The following is a 10,000-nucleotide window of genomic DNA, read 5'->3' as shown; positions in this document are numbered from 1 at the left end:
TGCTGCTCATTGAAACTGGGCTGCCTATTGCCAAATTTGATCTTTACATGAAAGTTCACTGAGTAATAAACAAATAGTTTCTAGTACCTGTATGGATCAAGTACAGTCATTTTTGCAGCTAAAAATAGCTATTTTTGGAAATTCAAAATGGCGGACCATGGGGAAGATCCCCCCTTTCATGTATGAAAAGTGCAATTTTTCCAGTCATAATGAATGCTTAGAATTTGATGCTGGTGGTAAGTATTCATGAAAAAAGTAACATTAGTGAATGGGTAGCATGAATTCTGGAAATAAACAACTAAAAATCTCACACAGTGTCCCTTTAACAGTTGTTTAACGCCCCCCCCCCCCCCCCCAGCATCTACCTCCAAAAATGTCCGTGCACGCCACTGCTCACAGGGCTTTACAACTCTACGGGGCCTCTACCAAGGATGGATTACTACAAGGGCCTACCAAGAGCCAAGGGGGCCCTGAAGCCCGGGCCTCAATATTTAAATTGCTGTGTTAATATTGTACCTTCAACAACAGAATTTTCTTTTTTTCCTTTTTTTCGTTCTTAGGGACAAAACCCCTGAACCCCCAACATCATAATGTCTTGAACTGAACTGATTATGGCCTAAATTGTGAAACTTTTTGGAAAAAAGCAACACCCATGGCGACGGGGCCTTTCTTGCTGTCTGGTCCAGGGGCCCGTGGAGTCATGATCCGTCCCTGGCCTCTACGTGTCTTTCGCTCGTTCTTTTTGCTTTGCTCTTTCTCGTGTCCTTTACCTCAGGTAAACAGGCCGACAGGCACATGGGCCTGGGGGTGAAATATAGGCCTACCTGACAGCCTGACTGCTTGACCTCCAGTACCCTCACCCCAGCCCCTGGCCTGACAGCATACATTTCCTGTTTATTTTTTCTATGATTTTTATGGGATTTTTGTGTAATATACATGTAATATTATAATAAAATTCTTGGATGATATAATGAAATATCCAAATAAAATAATTTATACACGTAAATGTTATACAATATAATAATAACTTTTTTGTAATAAAATATAATGTTGTTGTCATATGGCAGTGGTGTTGGCGGTGGTGTTGGACAAATGAGGGCTTCTGGTAGCAGGGAAGTCGACAGCGGGGGAGAAAGGGGTCACTTGTCCTGGGCACAGGGGGCAAGGGGGCCCACAATTGGATCCTCATTGTATGTATTGGGATTGGGGCCCTTTCAGATGTCTTTGTCCAGGCCCAAACAAAGCAGGGCTGAATTTCTCGAAACCAAAGTTGCTTACTACATTAGCTACTTTGTTGCTTTCAATGCATTTTCCCATTGGGGCAACTACCGAAGTTGCTAACAGGCTAACAACTTCCCTTTTGAGAAACTCACCCCAGACCTGCTGGTAGGCCTATCTACCTCTGCCTCCGTGCTTTTTGGGCCTTTTGGGTTCAATTACTACCAATTCCGCTCATTGGCCCCTAACACTCGCATTTAAGGGTGCACATGACATCCTCTTTCTATCTCTCCTTTTTCTCTCTCTCCCTGTGTCATCTCAGGTAAACTGACACAGGCGCTTGGGCCTGGGGGTGAAATATTGGAGGAAGTCTGACTGAGCGACCTTAAGTGGCCCCCACCCCCTGGCATGAGTGACGTTACTTCTGTTTATTCTTTCATTTCTTGCCATGTTGTTTGTCATTTTTTTCATGTATGGAAGTTGCACTGATGGTGGTTTTAAACAAACGAGGACTCTCAAATGACGATTCTATGTGTCTTTCCTTCCTTCTCTTTCCCTTTCTCTCTGTGTCTCTATATTTCTCTCCATCTCTCTTTCTCTCTCCCCTTTTCAATGTTTCAGTTCAGGTATGACATAATGTTGTACTCCATACAAGAGAATAATGTGTATTATATATGACATAAATAAAATATAATAATTGTATTATATGGCAGTTGTGTTGACGCTGATACATGACGTAAATAAAGGCCAGGGTATCTTCCTATATCTCTTGCTGCCTTTCTTTCGTTCTTCCTGTCTTCCTGTTTCAGCTCAGGCAGATCCATCTATGGTCACATGATTTTATGCTAACCCTAAAGGTTCCAAGCAGAGGCGATTCTGGGGTAAGTTGGGGGTTCTAGGGTAAGTTGTGAATATTCACAACAAATTGCCACAACTGTAGTTTAAAGTTTTGGCTGTTATTCACCATCTATAGGCTTTGGGGCCCCAAGCGGCTGCGTACTGAGCCTGGTGACAAGATGCACCACTGGTTCCAAGTCAGCCAATCTCTGCCATATGTTTGTGTCAGCATGGCTAGGTTATGTGTACTAATTCTACAACGTTGGCTGTTCGGCTTTTGTCCTGGAACAACTTATAATTGGTCAAGTCATGACACAGTCAATCTCATAACGCGTCGAATCTTGGGCATTTAAAATGTACAAAAATTATTTGATCAACTCCTCCATGATATCCTATGAGTAGCTATGGAAATTAACCGTTTGCTTGGAACGTTTTGAAGACTGCATGAAACCGGGAAATCGGCCATGTTTGACCATATATGGGCAACGTTTGCTGCCATTTTCCCCACGGTGGGACCCTATGGAAATGTCTGCTCTCAGTATATACTACACCACCACCTCTGAGCTCAGGTAAACAGTCAGACAGGCGCTTGGCCCTGGAGGTGAAATATATGAGGCCTCCAGTCCCCCAGTAACCCCTTGGCCTGGACACCTCTCCATCTTGAAGCAGACACACATGCACTCACTGTCACCTTTACTTGAATCATGTCCTCAGCTCTGTCCTACAAAAGAGGCAGTAACTATGCCAGCATTGACACTGAGAAGAGTGCCTTCAAAGCCTTGGTATTAGTTGGATATTGTAGTTAGGCCTACTGCAAATTTCACAAAGCTATAGACAAGTTTACGTCACAAACACTGGGTGGCGCCATTACTCTTCTAAATGCAGGGAACATCCGCCGGAAGTGGGTTGCGCAGCGTTTCCAATGTAAACAAACCTTGACAACTCACACTTAGACCGCAAGCTAATAATGTGGGAACACAGTTTAAATACTTTGACAGGAGATGGCGTTACTATCCCCCACCCGAATTATGTGCAGAACTGGGAGGATAGTATGACAACATGGCCGAACGTAACATATGGAAATATTTGTGCTTATTTCGTGGACTCACTAGCAACGGATGGAAAAGCCATGGACAACTTAAAAGCCTCCGAGGCATACCAGTATTTGCACAGTCAGAAAGTTGGTCGCATACTGTCTTATAAGCACGAACGTTTTGTTTATTTGAAAGCCGATGTTGAACCAAGTCAGTGCAGTATCTCCAAAACAGGACAAATTTGGACAACAGTTATTGTGTTGATGGTGGTCTTAACCCTCCTGTTACCCTCAAATTTTGGAACATCCGTGATCCTTGGGGTCAAATTGACCCCAACCACTTAAATGTCTACAAAATCAGTAGAAAACAACACTTTGGCACATGTTTATGTCTCAGATATGTATTATTGCTCTGTTGGTGACATAAAAAGTCCTTTAAATATATCCTAGCACCCCCACACATAGCCCACACACCAAAAAAACTTAATCCATGACTAGGCGAAAATTAGAAAAAATAGCAATAAAATGACATTCATAGGGCTAAAAACAGATGGACACATATTATTTAAATTTCAGTGGCTCCATATGCTCCCTAAATATGAATTTCTATTACTTATAACATTTGAAAAGAAAAAACAAATTTAATTATCAAGGATAGTATCTATCTATTACCATATGCGTCAATTTGACCCTAAAAGAAATAGACATATTCCCAAACATTCAGACGGTTTTTTAAGCCCAACATTCAATTTCTTTGAATGTTTGAATGTGTATTTATAACTCAAGTACAATAGTTAGATAAGAACATGGACACATTGCCAACCAAAAGAGTTTTGGGAACATCATAGAAAATCATTGTTTTCTACATTATTTCTATGCTTGAATTAGTGTGCACATAAGGAAGAAAATGTTTACATGTGCTCGTACATGTTTGTGGTAGTGGGGTAATGTTTGAAGGAACAGGGCTAGCAACTTGTATGTTTACTTCTATTCACTTTGTATACTCACTGGAGAACTTGTGGTATGGACGTCAATGTGTATGTCCTACGTAAAAGATACAGCTGTTGCAGTTCCTTCCTTCTCTATGTCAGATAACATTAGTTTATAACCAATGCTGCAGACAACTATGTCAATTTGGAACAACATACTGAACAGAGTAGAAGAATGGCACCATTATATATTTCAACATAGCAACCAACCTTGAGATCGCATCCATCTAAAGAAGTACAACGGCTTGTCACCATCAGAACAGTCCATTTCAATATTTGGATCACAATCATAAAGCTTCTCTTCAAATATACCATCACTTATAATTAATTATGTATGCTGGGCACAGAACAGCATGCACTTTAATGCTGACTATATGTGACCCATCTTGTGCTAGCGTGTGTGTAGTGGGAGGGTGCAAAAGTAGCTCTCAGGGTACAGTGCTGGGGGGGGGGGGGGGGGGGGGGGGGGGGGGGGGGGGGTGCTGTGGTGGGTGCCATGATGTTGCTATAGGTACAACAAGGTTCAATTGGTAGCCACCACTGTCCAAAATGTTGCCGTGAATTAGTTTTAGGTCCCCCCATGTCATTAGTTTTTTTAGTTATCAGGGCCCAAACAAAAGCGAAATGTTCAGGAAAACATGACTGAATAGCTTATTTTCATGTATTTCACATTATCTAAACAAATGTTAACATTTATTTGTAAAATATGGATGTTCCATTTATATTTTATACACTTGAAACAATTGGGGTCAAATTGACCCCAGGGAACACGGATGTAACCAAAACGTGTACAGCACTTAGGAAAAACATTTTTGTTGAAATTTCACTTTTTTCACATTCATCCCATCTATTTAGGAAAAGTCATCAAAGATGAGGCAGAAGAAATATATACTTCATGTATTTTTCAGGTGTTAAACATTGAAAGGGGTCAAATAGACCCCAAGGATAACAGGAGGGTTAAACTTGATTGGATTGAAATCGAAAGCATACCCAAGAAGGGAAAAAAACCTAATGAAAACCATCCAAACAAAAAAAGTGATCGTTTAGCTGAACATTCTGAAAACTTGTGAATGGATTGGATACAGACACTATGATGTGTGTCTGTTTCCTCTGTCAGGGCCTCTTTCTCTCTCTGAATCCTGGGCCTGGACAAATTGGGCCTGGTTTACCCATGTTTTACATAATAGTATGTAAAAATATGGTGTTATGCATATCAGTTATTATTGCACAGACAATGTCAAATGAAATATATATGTAGGCCTAGGCCTATGTCTACAGATTGTCTGAGATTTAAATAATGCATATGTGTGTCAAAACCCATGCATATAAAACATGCAAAACATTTTGGTGAAGAGCACAATATACTGGACCTGTACATTGTTATGCTATGGTGATTTGGTAAACTGGAATATAACAAAAAACAATTTATTGCATTGAATTGAAAAATGGCTATAATTTACGTGTTAACACACGGTCATTCCTAAAAAACTACCATGAGTACTGCATAAAATTGAACAAATAAACATTTTATGAACTGTTCGGATATGTAGACGTAACACACACACACGCACAGGAATATTTCCATAACATAAATATTGATGAGAATTTCAGTGAGCTGAGCCTAAACACACAATAGCCACGTAGCGGAACCATCAATCCAAATTCCACAGACTTCACCCAAAAGCACACATTCCGGGTGCTCAATAGTCTCGGCAAGCCCTCAGAAAACTAAAGTGTAATTTATTGTAAGTGTCTGTTGTGGAAAGACCTTGGAGGCTGTGGTGGTGCAGGTTTGGGCTTGGCCCATACACCACACCAGTCTATCTATCTGACTGTCTCTCAGGGCCTGTCAAGGCCGCCCGAGAGAGAGAGAGAGAGAGAGAGAGAGAGAGAGAGAGAGAGACAGAGACAGAGACAGAGACAGAGACAGAGACAGAGAAAGAGACAGACAGACAGACAGACAGACAGACAGACAGACAGAAAAAAGACATAGAGACATAGAGACATAGATAAAGAGACATAGAGACAGAGACAGACACCAAGACAGAGACAGGCACAGAGAGACTGAGAGACAGTATGGAGAGATTTTGGGCCAGTACACATAGTCCAGTGGTTCCCTTTTTTTTAAGCGGGTACTCCATTTTGGACTTCAGAATATTTTCACAACCTCCCCACCCACCATAGTCTTAGCCTAGCAATGAGCTCTACTTGCGGACAGACAGACAGATACAGAGAGAGTGTGGAGCGAGTTTGGGCCCATACACATAGTCCAGTGGTTCTCATTTTTTTTTCAGTGGGGACCTCGTTTTGGATTTCAGAATATTTTCACGACCTCCCCACCCACCATAGTCTTAGTCTTAGACTAGCAATGAGCTCTATTAGCGGACAAACTATTAAAGGGGTATGCCACTATTTTGGGGCTTAATACAGTTAAAATCGTTGGCTGGGGTTTATAAAGGTGGTAAAGTGTCTTATTTTTCATGTGAAGCGTTGTCTTGCTTTTTATTTATGTAGCTAAGCTAGTGAAAGACAATCCATGTTGCATTGCTACATGCTACACGGATCCATTGACTTTCACTAGCTTAGCTACATACTCCCTCTTTTAACTTGTCTTAAAACAAGACAACAGCTTACATGAAAAATAAGACACTTTACCACCTATATAAACCCTGGCCAACGATTTTAACTGTATTAAGCCCCAAAATAGTGGCATACCCCTTTAAGGGACAATCCAGAAATATTAATGCTAGGCTATTTTGTTGTCCATTAATATTTGTCTGCTAATACATCCACAGGACAGCAAATACATCTATGACCCATACAAGTGATACTGTTACTAACAAAATTATGTAATAACGTGTTAACTTTCCCGTTTTTATGCGATGTCCCATTTGTCCACGACTCTCCTTCAGTACCTCTGAGACCCTCCAAAGGGGTCCCGACGGCCCATTTGTCTCTCAGGACCTGTCAGGACGCCAAAGACAGAGACAGAGCAAGAGAAAGAGACAGCTAGAGAGAAAAGAGAGAGAGAGGGGGTGCATGAAAGAGTGTCTGGCTATCTCTCTTAGGACCACTCAGGGACGGCTGAGACACTGGGATGAAGTGATACAGAGAGAGAGAGAGAGAGAGAGAGAGAGAGAGAAGGAAAGAGAATAGGAAATAGAGACGGCGTATGCATGCAAGAGAGAGAGAGAGAGAGAGAGAGAGAGAGAGAGAGAGAGAGAGAAGGAAAGAGAATAGGAAATAGAGACGGCGTATGCATGCAGGGAAAAGAGAAAGAGAGCGTGCGAAAGAGAGAGAAGAGAAAGAGAAAGGGAGCAAGAAAGAAAGAGCAAAAGACAAGAGAGAGAGGGGTGAAGAAGAGACTGTTGCGGAAGAGAGAAGAACACGCTACCTCAGTTGCCCCATACTCCCCTCAGATGGTTTAACGATCACGACCAGAGAGGATAGGAGAGGAGAGGAAAAAAACAATCATCAATCATGTCTCTCATCAGAAGCTAAGGGAAAAAATGGCCCATCCTTTACATCAGACTGAATTCTCAAGCAGGAAAGAAAACTGAGAGAGAGAGAGAGAGAGAGAGAGAGAGAGAGAGAGAGAGAGAGAGAGAGAGAGAGAGAGAGAGAGAGTGAGAGAGAGAGAGAGAGAGAGAGTGAGAGAGAGAGAGAGAGAGAGAGAGAGAGAGAGAGAGAGAGAGAGAGAGAGAGAGAGAGACAGAGACAGAGACAGAGACAGAGAGTGTGACATTGAAAGGATAGAAAATAGACATTTATTTCAACTGCCTTTTTTGTTACAACTCAACACAATTCTTTCTAATGCTCTTAGGTCAGCTCTTGACAGCGTCTGAAGGAGCTTCACTGATGGCTTAGTGCACACTAAGAATTATAACATGCTCAACTCAACCAAAGTAAAAAGCAACTGGGTGCTCATTCCTTAAGAAATACACAAAATAAAGAGAACAGGACACCACTCCTCGTTGTGATCTTTATTGCTCATCAGACATTTCGATGTTAACCTTCTTCAATATCTCAAATTATTGCAAAACAAATAACGGTTCAGAAAACATTCAGAAAAACAGCAATACCATAATGTGACGACAAGGCTCCTGATTGGGCGAGACCCTAGCTGGGCAAGTGCCCAGCCATGCTCATTGCGAGCCCCTTAGGGGCCCCGTACCCCAGGTTGGAAACTACGAACTTGGCGAGTGTTGATTTGAAGGGTTTATTTGCAAAACGGTGTATCTCCATTTTGTAGAATGTTGGGAAATTGACATTTTTGTATTGGGCATTCCATTAAATTGCATTGCAAAATATTTGAATGGTAAGAATTCACACATAGGTGATAGGCCCCCTGAACAGTCATTTACAATAATAAAATGCAAAAGTCAAGAAATGGAGATACACCGTTTTGCAAATAAACCCTTCATTTGGAGATGATGATCCTCTTTTGAGTAAAAGAATATTACATTTTAAAAAAAGAGAAAGAAAATTGAATAATCTCGCTTACTCATCCAACATAAACAAATATGGTTGTCTATACAATAGTCAATAAAGTGAATACATATAATGTAGATGACAGCTTTTGTTGATTATAAGAATAATGATATTTTCAAATGATTCTAGTTAATGTGTTTTTGGCTGTCTATGACTGTTGAAATATACACCTTAGCCAGCACTGAGCACTCCAATTCAGAAGATTAGATTAATCAGTCGAGAAGATGTGTGTCGTGTTTTAATTCTGTCTTTGCGCGCGCGTGTGTGTGTGTGTGTGTGTGTGTGTGTGTGTGTGTGTGTGTGTGTGTGTGTGTGTGTGTGTGTGTGTGTGTGTGTGTGTGTGTGTGTGTGTGTGTGTGTGTGTGTGTGTGTGTGCGCGTGTGTGTGTGTGTGTGTGTCAGGGCTTGACGCTGGCACCTGCCAACCGCCCACAAATGGGTGAAACTTGGCTGTGGCTAGTAAAAACTGAAGTCTCACTAATAATGTTGGCAGATAACTTATTATTGGGTTTGACATATCTCCTTTTGTCCTATTATTTGTCCCTTTATATCAGTTGGCTATTGCCTGGTTACCACCAGATCTAATCACAAGTGAGATTTTCTTTCAGATCGGAACGATTGACTAAAAGCAGTTTGGGAGTTCCCAAAATTCTAATCTTTCATGGGGCCCAACATTTCTGGCGGCGCCCCTGCTGACAACAAAACTGTGGCTAAAAAGGCTGACTGGTTAGTAACACAGGACAACTACTAGCTCTATAGGCTGGTGAGCAAAAGAGTTAAGGTCAAGCCTTGATGTGTGCATGCGTGCGTGCATGTGTGTCTGCGTGCGTGCGTGTGTGTTTGTTTTAGTGCATGTGTTAGTGTGTGGACTAAAGCATGTATGCAGGGCCGGATTAATGCACAGGCTAGATATGGCTGCAGCATAGGGGCCCTCACCAGCCAGTGGGCCCCCGATTTGCCAAAGTGAAAAAGTGCAGAATTGTGACAAAATGCAATATTGAAGAAATAATCTGTCATGTTGAGTACTAGGGGTGGGTATTGGCAAAGGGTTCACGATTCGATGCGCATCACGATATACATGCCACGATGCGATTCTATCACGATGCATTGCGATTCATGCACTACTGTGATGCATTGCATTGCATTGCACTTCAGTAAATGTGTAAAATACAGCTTATTTGTCAGTTGCTGTGTAGCTTTCTTAAGTCAGTTCATTCTATTTAAACATTGTATCATCTGGGAGAGAGCTTACATCACAACAGAAATATTACCTATTCTCTACTGAACAAAATAACTTGTGGCAAATCGAATTTTATTGTTATCAAATAATCAATTGTCATGAATCCATGCAGTATATTGAGAAAATAAGTATCACGATACCTTGTCATGAATCGATGCATTGTATCGTGAGAGTAAGTATCGCGATGCATCGA

This window comes from Engraulis encrasicolus, chromosome 1 (genome assembly GCF_034702125.1).
Source record: "Engraulis encrasicolus isolate BLACKSEA-1 chromosome 1, IST_EnEncr_1.0, whole genome shotgun sequence".
Classification (NCBI taxonomy): Eukaryota; Metazoa; Chordata; class Actinopteri; order Clupeiformes; family Engraulidae; genus Engraulis; species Engraulis encrasicolus.
Note: the sequence above shows the minus strand (reverse complement) of the source record.